The sequence below is a fragment of the Canis aureus genome, chromosome X (assembly GCF_053574225.1).
Source record: "Canis aureus isolate CA01 chromosome X, VMU_Caureus_v.1.0, whole genome shotgun sequence".
Taxonomy (NCBI): domain Eukaryota; kingdom Metazoa; phylum Chordata; class Mammalia; order Carnivora; family Canidae; genus Canis; species Canis aureus.
This window is the reverse complement of record NC_135649.1, coordinates 105,065,943-105,075,729: the sequence shown is the minus strand read 5'-3', so window position 1 is coordinate 105,075,729 and position 9,787 is coordinate 105,065,943. Positions and strand designations below refer to the sequence as shown.

The window sequence follows — 9,787 nt, the reverse complement described above, 5'->3', positions numbered from 1 at the left end:
TTGCCCTTCTGCTGCACGTCGGAATCTTCTGGGCGGCTTCCTGGAAGACTGATGCCTGAGCCCCACCCTCTGCGGATTCCGATATAGTCAGGAGTCTGGTCTGATCTTTAGAATGTCTAAGGGCGCCCGGAGGCGATGCTTATTATGTAAGCAAAGTTAGAAACCACTGCCCTAAAGGAAAAAATTGTTTCTGTTCTAATCTCAGCCTGCCCCCTAGTGTTTGAAAGTTGGGAGATTTCTGGCTGGCCCGGAGATATTCAAGGCCAGAGAGTTAATGTGATTTTACTGTACAACCCGATTCTCCATTTCATTCCACGAATTCCGTTTGCAGTAAACCAGATGCTGTTGTGGATGGTGGGGATGCAACAAAATAGACAAAAATCCCTCCCTTGGGGGCTTACCTTAGAGAGAAGAAAAACAAATCAACAAGTTACCAAATAACCTAATTTCCAACATGGTAAAGCAGTCTAAAGGAGAATCCAAACAAGATAATGAGAGAGGATCTTTACAGAATAAACACAAGTCTTGCTTTGCCCCTGAAGATGTTTCTTTCCTAGAAGGCAGGGACCAAACTATGCTTTTCTGATACGTCATGCTTAGTAAAAATGTGTCCATTTTAATTAAGCTGATTTTTTTTAAATCACATCACAAATTACAAATGGAACATGGTCTTTGGCTTTGGCTTTCCTCTCTACCTAACTTTTATCAGCCCTGCATCCTGAAGACTCTTCTTTCTGGATGAGCCTGCAGGGACCTCTCTTCCATTTTTGTTCGTACTGTCTGTACCTTTTCATGTGCTCACTTCGGCAGCACATATACATACTGTCTGTACCTTTTCAGTGATGGTTTTGTTACATTTTGTGTCACCTATACTTTTTAATACTCTACCACACCTAACACAGTACAATAAATATTTTATTGAATTACATTATTTTTTAGTTTTTACTTTTAGTTAAAGCAATGTTAGGTTTAGAGAGAAAATTAAAAAGATAATTTTTTCAGGTTACAAAGATAGTATAATAATGGATAGGAACAATTTATAATTTTTGGGCAATCAAGTCACCTTCCAAAAGACACCTTTTCATCAGCATATAAATGGTGTCAAATGAGCCAGAACAGCTGAAACCAGGGACTCATTACTATAAAGATGCCCTCTCTCCATCCCTTATCTTCACTTCCCTCTGCACACTGGCCTCATTCTTTTTTCTATATATAATATCTTTCTCAACATAGCAAAAGAAGTTCCTGATCTTTACATCTTATAACCATAGCCACATGCATAAAGACTGACCCAAATTTCTGTCTCAAAAATTCTTGAGGGAAAAGGGGTTGAGAAGTATAAGCTTTCCATTTTAAAATTAATAAGCCACAGAGATGAAAACTTCAACATAAGAAATATAGTCAATATTTTAATAACTTTGTATGGTGACAGATGGTGACCACACTTATGGTAACCACTGAGTAATGTACAGAATTGCAGAATCAATACGTTGTATGTCTGAAACTAATATAACATTTTATGTCAATTAGACTTCAATGAAAAAAAAAGTCCTGAGAAGGGATTCACTGGCCCAAGTGGGATCAGGCTCGCACCCTTGGACACACCCCAGGTCAACTGTGGCAGCAGGGCAAGGTCATATGATTGGCCCGTGTGACTTACCAGGAATCCCCTCAGCCAGAACCGTGGTCAAGTGCTCAATCACAATCTCTAACATGGCTATTTCTAACAGTAACTACATAGTTTAGGGAAATAGAGCACTTCTTAGAAAAAGCAGTGCTGAGAAACCAACCCCATAGATGTCTACTACAGATGTAATTTAAACAGGAAAAAAAATCCTATCACTTAACCCACTTACCTCAATTCTTACCTCACAGAACCCCTGTTAAACCCAGCTAGCCCAGCATTCATCCACATGTCCAATTTTCTCAAATAGCACATACATAAAATTCTTAAAACGGGCACATGGGCAGCTCAGTCTGTTAAGCGTCTGCCTTTGGCCCAGGTCACGGTCCTGAGATCAAGCCCCACATTGGGCTCCTGGCTCAGTGCAGAGCCTGCTTCTCCCTCTCCCTCTGCTCTTCCCCACCACTTATGCTCACTCTCTCTAGTGTAGTCTCTCTCTCTCTCTCTCTCTAATAAATAAACTCTTAATAAATAAATTATTAAAACAGCTTAGCAACCCTGATTTCTATGTGTGCATTGTTATAAGGCATATGTGTTATACTGAATTGTAGGTAGCAGGGATAAAAGGCAAAGTAGTCAAAAATCAGACCAGGAAACATTCAACAGTTGTACAGTGATGAGATCACTGTCCTTAAGTAACAGATTCTCCACCCCACCTTTTTGTTTCCTGTTATGCTCCATTAGTTTATTTTGATTTGGTGTCAGGGTAACAGAGATAGTATCTAAAAAAAATCAAGCATTGATTTTTACATAAGATATTATCAAGATACATAAGATATTATCAAGGTCACTATTACAAGTAGAAGAATAAAATCAAACAGCACAACTGAAAACCATGTCTGCTCAGTCAAGTAATACGAGTGAAAAGTATCTAGTAACCATCTTTCCTTGGGCTATTGAACCATATAAGCTTTTGGATATCTAACTTGGGTAGAGTAAGTTTTTGGAAAACTATGTCATCAACTTTCAAACAAACTGATTCTTGCTATGATTTCAATCAGGATCTAGAAATTACTTTTTAAAAAGTAGTTTTATTTCCCAGATTATAGATATTACACAGAGGGATCCAGAATTGGGAGGTGGAGGAGGAAACAATGGGAAAGTGTTTTTCTCCCAAACCTTAAAGAAAAAACTGCAAAGACTAGTGAGCTGTTACATGAAAGTGTTTAGTATTATGTCCACTTGCCCCAAGAGTAGCAAAACTCAGTGATTTTTATCAATTTCCCTACCTTCCCTCAGTTCTACTTTATGACTACTCATCAAATCCAAGTGTTGAAAGGTTCATGTCTTTAATGGTCTCCTTTTCCTCTAACAATTTCCTCTTGCTTAAAAATAGCAAATGCTTAAAACATGTACTATTGGTGATTTGGTGTCAGAGGGCCTCCTTAGGATAGGACATCTTTCAGGGTGTCATCTTCAATAAAAATGCTTCTTTCAATAAGAGGGAGCTTAAACAGTACAAGTTCAATGGTGTCTCCTCTGCCAATGCCTAACCTTCTGATCATTCTTCACCGTCATGCCTCCCCTCTCTCCCACCTCATCCACTTTCACTAACAAATTCAGTTCTCTTCGATTTATTCCTCATTCTACACTCTATTTCTCTCTATTCTCCTGCCCAGTCACTTTCCATATTTCCTCATACCACCTCCAAGTGCTGTCATCCCAGCTGAGAAATAGAGCCTCCAGTTACTCCAGGATAGCCTGTTCAGCTGGGCCAGTATAGAAGCCAATTTTGCCATTCCTCGGGCAAGGAAAACCAACAAGTACCTCTGATACAATATAGCTGCACTAGGACACACTAACCACGAAGGGAACAAAGCTGTAAACATATTTCACTCTCTTTGCAAAAGCTCATGCTTCAGAGTGCATGCAAGCTTTTAAAACTTACTTTACAGTAAGAATGTGCATATTTCATATATGCTAAAATCATGCCAGCTGCTTGAATTCATAAAACATGCTTTGGGGTATAAATTTGTATTTTGTGCTTTTGGGAGATGAGCCACACAAAAACAGGGTGGTGCCAGTAGTATTAATTTACTTTATCTTTAGAAACACTGACGTTACTCTAGCTGGTTCATCTTTCTGTGTGGTATTTATAGGATTGTTAGACTGCTTTGTTTGGTTTATATAAGGAACTAACTAGCACATTGCACAAGACACCACATATGGCTTCTGTTTGGCCTCATCTGTGGAGGGAGGAAAGATCCTTATTTTACTCCTTCAAAGTGCCCATTTCTTCCTTGACTCTAGTTCCTACTATTACCCACAATTCCTCAGTCCTTGTGTATTACTCAGGCTCCTCCATCTCCCTCACCCTGGCCCTGGCAGCTCTCACAATACTTCCCTGAAGAGATATATGGTCAGAGATAGAGACAGAGACAGAGACAGAGGCAGAGAGAGAGAAGAAGGAGGAGGAGGAGGAGAGGATGGGGGAGGAGGAAAACGGGAGACAAGAAAGAGATAAGAGAGAGACACACATACTCTAAGAGCTTGAGTTTGATTAGAGGGCATATTCAAGGTCCCCAATAGTACCAAGATCCAGCATTGGGACACGAGAGAAACAGTGATACCCACAGAAAGCTCAAATTAAAAACTTCAGTGACTGGAGCTGCTCCATCTCTAACTGAAGTCTGTGCTTCCCATCTGGGACGATAAGGATTGAGCAACACTGTAGGTGGCAGGTGAGGGAGTGGATGAGAGGAAATTAGGGGTTCTCTGTTGATGGGGCATATCCAGGAGGCTCAGAATACTGTTGAGTCATTCCTGAACCAAGAGCCCCACTGAGGCCAAGATGTTTGGGGCGCAGCCTCCCCTCAGCTGCAGCTGACCTGCAAATTCTCTGCATTCCAAACAAGCCAGCCCCCCCCCAAGAGAATTAACATCAGCCAGACTCAGTCCCCACCCGTTCTTGAGCTTTCCCTCCCTAGCACTGACACCACCACCATCTCAGTCTCCTCCCCCTCATGACTCCCCACTTCCTCCTTCAACACCACAGATGCCCACAGAGATTCGATGACATTTGAGAGATTAAGAATACAGAGATGTAGAAGGCACAGTCCCGGACCAGGAGAAGCCAACAGCCTGAGAGAGGGAGAGAGAGGAACATGGAAACAAATCAGTATAACTGTATAACATTAACTCTAATAGAGGAAGATGCAAAGCTCCCCTGATACAGCAAGAATGACTTATTTCTGGACAATGTGATTTGGACAGTATTTCCTCACCCAATATTAGTTTCCTATAGTTGCTATCACTAATTTACCACACACTTGGTGGCTTAAAACAGCACAAATTTAGTATCTTACAGTTCTGAAAGTCAGAAGTCTGAAACAGCTTTCGCTGGGCTAAAATTAAGATATTGGCAGAGTGGTGCTTTTTTCCTGGAAGCTCTAAGAGAGAATCCATTTTCTTGCTCTTTCCAACTTCTAGAGGGCACTTGTACCACTTGGCCCAGGGCTTCTTTCCACCCTATCTGAAGCCAGCAACATTGCACCTCTCTGTGCCTTTCTTCCATAGCCACATCTTCCTCTGACTCTTCCACATTTAATGACTTGTGTGATTACATTGGACCCACCAGGATAATCTCCCTATCTTAATGTCAGCTGATGAGCAACCTTAATTCCCCTTTGCCATGTAACCTAAAATATTGACACATTCTGGGATTTAGGATGGAGACATTTTTGGAAGGCCATGATTCTGCCTATATATATGGAGAGAGAGAGAGAGAGAGAATTTCTATACACAGACACACACACACACCCCAACCTGAGTTCCATACACATTCCTCCCTGCCCGCCCCACTGTATAGCAGCACCTGTCCTTCCTCCTGCTGATTAAGGGCAATTACCCCTGACAAGAATGTGACTCCTTGGCCACAGGAATCCAAAGCCCTGCCAGTAGCCATACTTGTAGTTCAGTGAGACCCTTGCTGTGTCCATTGGCAAGAATGTGACCCTATGTGGAACAGAACCTCAAACTCTGCAGAGCCCAGAGTAGCAAGCTGAGAAAGCATAAAGTCCCCCAGTGGGTCATTAAGGTAATAGTAATTGAGGGTACTCCTGCTTCTGCCCTTTGGTTCCCAGACTTCCCTATTTTTCCTAAAAGAGGCACAGTGCCACTCAGAGGTCTCTCAGTCAGAGCCTGTGGTACGTAGAATCCTAAGATGGTTCCCTTGATTCCCACTCCCTCATATCCATGTCCCTCTTCTTCAGTGTGGGGAGAACCTGTGAATATGATGGATGTTGCTCCCATGATTGGGTTATGGTATAAAGCCAACATAAGGGGCACCTGGATGGCTCAGTCAGTTAAGCGTCTGCCTTCGGCTCAGGTCATAATCTCAGGGTCATGGGATTGAGCCCCATGTCAGGCTCCCTGATCAGCAAGGAGCCTGCTTCTCCCTGTCCTTCTGCCTCTCCCCCTGCTTGTTCGTTCTCTCTCCTCCCCGCCCCCCCCCCACCGTCAAATAAATAAAAATAAAATCTTAAAAAAAAAAGCATAAGGCATTTTGCAGATGCAATTAAGGCCCCAATCAGTTTGACTCTCAAAAAGGAGAGTATCTTGAGTGGGCCTGACTTAATCAGGTTAGTCCTTAAAATATTTCCTTGGAGTCTTTGGCCTTCCTTGAAGATAGGGAGTCTCCTGCTGGCTTTGAAGAAGCAAGCCACCATGAGTTCTACATCTGCAAGAAAAAGAATTGTAACAACAACCACCTGAGCTCAGAAAAGGACCTGTGCCTCAGATAAGACCCCAACCCTGGCTGACACCTTGAGTACAGCCTTGTGAGACCCTGAACAGAGGCCCCAACTAAAACACGACCAGACTCTTCACCACAGAAACTGAGTCAATAAATGTATGTTGTGCAGGCTGCTAAGTTTGTGGTACTTTGTGACTCAGCAATAGAACTTTATATCTTGAATTTTTATACCTGAATTTTCCTTAGGCTTGTGATCTTATTGGTCAAGTTTGTCTGTAATTCTCCAATTTCTCTTTGAACTCTGACCCTGTCCCATAAAGAGTTTGCTTCTTCCCTCTTTCCTCTTCTCTCAGCCTCTTATCGGAACCAACTACAACTCAGTTCTAGGGATGGCTTCTTATAGTCTGAGCTAGAGAAAGTAAAGATATGAACTTGAGGAATTTTTCAGATGGAACTCTAGCTCTGATTCTTTAAAAATTATCCATAGAGGGCAGCCTGGGTGGCTCAGCGGTTTAGCGCCACCTTCAGCCCAGTGTGTGGTCCTGGAGACCTGGGATCGAGTCCCGCGTCCGGCTCCCAGCATGGAGCCTGCTTCTCCCTCTGCCTGTGTCTATGCCTCTCTCTGTGTGTCTCTCATGAATAAATAAATTTTAACAAATAAAAAAATAAAAATTATCCGTAGATGAATGGATAAAGAAGTGGTATTTATACACAATGGAATATTAATCAGCCATCAAAAGAATGAAATCTTGTCATTTGCAACAACATGGATGGAGCTAGAGAATATTATGTTAAGCTAAATAAGTCAGTCAGAGAAAGACAAATACCATATGATTTCACTTATATATAGAATTTAAGAAATACATCAAATAAGCGAAGGGAAAAAGAGAAAGACAAACCAAGAAATAGACTCTTAATTATAGAGAACAAACTGATGGTTATCAGAGGGGAGGTGGGTGGGGGGATCGGTGAAACAGGGATTAAGGAGGGCACTTATGATGAGCATGGGCTGTTGTATGGAAGCTTTGAATTACTACATTGTACACCTGAAACTTATATGTATGTTAACTAACTGGAATTTAAATAGAAACTCGGGGGGACGCCTGGGCGGCTCAGTGGTTTAGTGCCTGCCTTCGGCCCAGGGTGTGATCCTGGAGTCCCGGGATCAAGTCCCACATCAGGTTTCCTGTGTGGAGCCTGCTTCTCTCTCTCTCTCATGAATAAATAAATAAAATATTTTCAAAAAGAAAGAAACTTGGGGCACCTGGGTGCTCTGCTGTCAAATCTGAATCTTGATTTGAGCTCGAGTCTTGATCTCAGGGTCCTGAGTTCAAGTTGCACGTTGGGCTCCCTGCCGGGTATGGAGCCTACTTAAAATAAATACTTTTAAAAATAATCAATAGAGCCAATATATTAATTAAATCCATTTATTGAGCACCTATTATATGCCAGATGCTGTGCTGGGTAGTGAGGCTATAGAGATCAAACAGGGAGAGCTCTTGACCTCCAGGAATTCACTGTCCAGGAAGAAACAAACGGAAATGTAGTCAAATGTGCTGTGGTAATTATTCCAATGAATAACGTGCCACAAGATCTCAGTAAATAATGCATTCTGCTGAAATGGAATGCTGTAGGAGTCCTGGTGAGGTGACAGGATAGTGGCCTGGAAAGCCACAGAGAGGAAGTGACATATGAGAGAGTTCTTCCCTTAGAGGAAAGGACACTAAATGATCCAAATTGAATTTTCCAGTCTCATAACTACACCCCTTATAAAAAGGCTAAGAAAGCTTTCCAAGAAATTAAAGGGGACAATGCTATCTGGCCTTCTAATTCACGTTATCACACATACCTGGCTACTTAAAGTACGTCATTTGGATTAAAGGCACCCACGGAAACTGGCCAGGTACCATTGCTCATTTCCTGGCAGGAGAGTTCCTGAGTGACCAACCCAAATAAATCTTGTGCTAGAGGCAACTGCTCAGTGGAAGGGAAGTGCATAAGCAAAACATCCGTTTTCACTACATTCTCAGAGGACTTAGGTCTACGGCTTGGAAGATGTCTCTCTCTCTCTCTCTCTCTCTCTCTCTCTCTCTCTCGGATGGTTCTGAGCCAAGCCCCAGCTTCCTGAAGGGGAGTCACTGTTTGCTAACATCAACTTTAACCCTGGGTAGACATATCTCCAAACCATCTCCTCCACATGTCATGTTTGTTCAAGTAAAGACCCACATATCAAGTGCCAATTTGACAAGAGAAACTCAGCTTCATGCTGGACCCACAGGAGTGAGAACAGCAGTTGCTGCCACAGAGGGGCTCATGTCTGACTGCCTGACTCATTTCACAGATGAGGAAACTGAGGCTCTGAACTTTCTGGTTTCTTTCTCTGGTCTGTTCATGCTATGTTCCCTTTGCCAAGTACTTTCCACTCTTTATGGACCTAACTGAAGCCCTATGTCTAAGAGGATTTCCTGACTCCTGTAAATCATCATTAACTTTTAATTGCTCTAAAATTCCATTTTATTAAGTCTGAATCTGACAATTTATCACTTAATTATACTTTGCTTTGTATTATTTCTTCAATGACTTGAAGTGTCCATCATGGTACTCCAAAGATGTAGTAGGCTTTTTAAAATTTATGTTTTTTATTTATTTATTTGAGAGAGAGCTCAAGCATGAGCAGGAGGGAGGGGCAGAGGGATAGGGAGAAGCAGACTCCTTGCTCAGCAGGGAGCCCTATGACTATAGGGAAGATGACAAAGACAACAACGACGATGAAGACAACGAAGATGCAGGCTTCGATCCCAGGACTCTGAAAGGATGAACTGGGCTGAGGCAGACACTAAACTGACTAAGCCACCCAGGCACCCCTATAGTAAGCTTTGTGAAGGCAGGAGTCATCTGTGGTTTTTTTGAGTCATCTTTTTTATCTTTTATTTTTTTAATATTTTATTTATTTATTTATGACAGACAGAGAGAGACAGGCAGAGGGAGAAGCAGACTGTGCAGGGAGAGACTGCACACTCAATCCCGGGTCTCCAGGACCACACCCTGGGCTGAAGGCGGCGCTAAACCGCTGGGCCACCGGGGCTGCCCTGAGTCATCTTTTAAATTTTGAGCCTGGGCAAATAGTTAATTCTTTAAAAAAAATTTATTTACTTATTTGGTGGGGTGGGGGCAGAGGGAGAGGGAAAGAGAAACTCTAAGCAGACTCCGAGCTGAGCTGGATGCTAGGCTCTATCACAACCCTGAGATCATGACCTAAACAGAAACCAAGAGTCGGATGCTTAACTGACTGCATGACCCAGGTGTCCCTGAGCACACAGTTAATTCCCAATACCTAGTTAAGATTTAAGTGATCAGAAGATGTAAACATTCCTCTTGAGGAGGCTAGTAATGGAGGGAAAGGAACTATA

The 9,787-nt window shown here is 42.4% G+C and overlaps 1 long non-coding RNA gene across 1 annotated transcript in view; it reads right to left on the bottom strand.

The window, feature by feature from the left end:
• Positions 1–973: 973 nt before the first annotated feature.
• LOC144307870 (uncharacterized) overlaps positions 974–9,787 on the bottom strand; it is a 40,454-nt gene continuing 31,640 nt past the window's right edge. Inside the window, exon 6 of the long non-coding RNA XR_013374551.1 lies at positions 974–4,765. This is a non-coding gene — a long non-coding RNA (uncharacterized LOC144307870). The remainder of the gene's footprint in view (positions 4,766–9,787) is intronic.